The 2,500-nt window shown below is 33.7% G+C and overlaps 1 protein-coding gene across 3 annotated transcripts in view; it reads left to right on the top strand.

The window, feature by feature from the left end:
- LOC113806889 (marginal zone B- and B1-cell-specific protein) overlaps positions 1–2,500 on the top strand; it is a 27,853-nt gene that overhangs the window by 24,479 nt on the left and 874 nt on the right. For all 3 annotated transcript variants that reach the window (XM_027358046.2, XM_027358040.2, XM_027358052.2), the window contains exons 6-7: positions 1–745; positions 908–2,500. The exon at positions 1–745 is cut by the window's left edge and continues 700 nt beyond it; the exon at positions 908–2,500 is cut by the window's right edge and continues 874 nt beyond it. The gene's annotated coding sequence lies outside the window, so the exon portion shown is untranslated. The remainder of the gene's footprint in view (positions 746–907) is intronic.

Here is a 2,500-nt window from a genome sequence, read left to right as displayed (position 1 = left end):
ATTTTTTAATAATACCTTTCAGTTCATGAATAAGTCAATATGGATCATGTTGAGGACTTTGTCCCTTAAAAACATTGATTACTCTGTGTTCACTGATAGTAAGACTGTGCCTCTAGGATAGAAAAATTATAATATATGAGTTATATTTAGAAATATAAAGAATTCTAGGTGTGGTCATTTTTGGTATTGTCTTTTATTTATACAATTTTTATAGTAGCTGTGCTTCCTGCTATAGATTGAACCTCCACTTCAGGTTTGTCAGTTTCATTACCAGTCATAGTTATTAATATGTTTAACATGTCACAGAGTGTATTGCATTCCAGGATAACACAAACATAGTATTGGGACCAAAAACAATAATAAATGTTAACAAAAATGAAAACAGTTATGCATTTTTTAAAATTTCAGCTAGAATGGCACAAATGCTGATTGGTAGTTAAAAAAGGAACAGTCCTTTACCAGTTAAAGTGTCCAAGATGAAAACTAGTATACAGTCAGCGCCAAAATCCCACCTCCCATTTCTCCACAAAAGGCAAAGTAAAGAGCAATGGTCATGTTCATAAACTGTATGGGGCAACGCAAAAGACAAACAGAATGCACCGCCTATGAATGCTCAGGACACATTATCTGGTTCAAACAAGTGACAGCTGATTAAGCTCTGCTCACTTTACCTCCCTGGCTCATGCCAACAATTTGGTCAAATTTTAACCAGAGTTATAAGGGGTACTTGATAAATTGTCTTAATGTAGAAAAGGTATGAATGAGACTGGATATCTTCACAATACAAGAGATGTATTTGACCGGTTTCGAAACCGGTCAAATACATCTCTTGTATTGTGAAGATATCCAGTCTCATTCATACCTTTTCTACATTTGTCAACATGGATACGTTTCAAATTGTCTTAAGTCTTGGTACGGGATTTTTGGTGCTGACTATAGAATATAGATAGAATTGTAAAGTATGTATTTCCTGTTCACAAAACATTATTTTCTTCTATGTAGTGAATTGTAAATCTAAATCACTAACCAAACTACCAGTAGATGAGATTTGTAAGGAATAGTTACCAAAGCTTTTATGAGTCAAATGTTGTAGGATATGATTGAAGACACCATCTTCAAGTGCTTTGTTAATGGCACTCCTAGAGATGATGAAAACTTTCAGTATATAAATCTCTTTTATATGATAATTGTTTACTGAACTAGCCAGTCTAACCATGCAAGGAGGTTTGTATGGAATACCAAAGTGATTTTTCAAGAGTTTGGATGATATATAATAGATGGGAGTGTCATTGTTTTTTTTATTGGCTGCCATGCATACTTACTACCAGGTTTAAAGTGACATTAACCTTGGTTAATATTCAATCAAATAATTCTCAGTCACTTAGTTTTATTATAGTAAGTTAAACTTGCTTATGGGAAAGTTTTTGCAATCCACATTTATCAATATGTATATTGTGGAATAGAAATTTCTTGTGGAATAGAAAAAGGCATATTCCCCAAAACAGGATATTTTAACAATTTTTGTTAGGATTTAATTTTATAATTGTTGACAGAACATATTTTATGTAATGCATTGCAATGAGGAAATTTATAAATGCTTATAGTCTGAAAACCCTTTTTGTTTTGCTTGGAAAATTTGGTTGTTCAGATACTTGTTGCTGCAAGTAAAAGGCAGCTTTATGATATCACCTTTTACCTGTAGCAGTTGTAAGTGCTTGCAATTAACTCGTCATAAAAAAATGTTTGAAAGTACACACTTCATTGCAGAAACAAACCAGCACAGAAGAGTAAGATTTTGAAGTGAGGCAACTATAATAATAGGGGAGATACTAATCCATATTGTTTGAAATCAGATTAGATTCTTTATCAAAGAGTTAAACCAAAAGGGATCCACAGTTTCATGTGCATTGTTGATTCCAAATATCACTGGTTAGTGTTTCTTTCTTTGTTTTGGCTGTTTCATGAATTTTTTGTATATCCTTTACTCTTTTTTAATGCTCATTATCAAGTGTGTAACATGCTTCAGTAAATATTAACTTATTAAAATAAAAAAAATATCTTGTTCTTTTAGAAATTCATCAGTTTAACCCACCTGCAACGGGTGTGACACATATGTGATACCCAGAAAAGTAAACATTACTGGCTGTCCCACCAGTGCGATACTGGATCGGAGCTTGCGCTCTGATTTTGTTCTCGGACTGGCCCACGTTCCAATTTTGAAACCACCCGGAAACCGGGATCATCGGCTTCCAAATGTATTGGCGGTAGTGGGTTAAGATGCCCTATGTTTTGGCATATAATACACATCTTTGTATATAATGCATCCTAATATCAAACCTATTTCAGAATAAAATTACACTTTACCTGTTTGTAGTTTGTAAGAGGCACCAACATACTATAACAATTTACAGCATAATATGTACTTAAGGGAGCACCTGTCATGCCTTGTTGTGCCGGCAATTCTCATGCAGTAGTTCATCTTGGTGTATCCACTTCTTAT

The sequence above is a fragment of the Penaeus vannamei genome, chromosome 17 (assembly GCF_042767895.1).
Source record: "Penaeus vannamei isolate JL-2024 chromosome 17, ASM4276789v1, whole genome shotgun sequence".
In the NCBI taxonomy this organism is placed as follows: Eukaryota; Metazoa; Arthropoda; class Malacostraca; order Decapoda; family Penaeidae; genus Penaeus; species Penaeus vannamei.
Note: the sequence above shows the minus strand (reverse complement) of the source record. Positions and strands in the feature narration are given on the sequence as shown.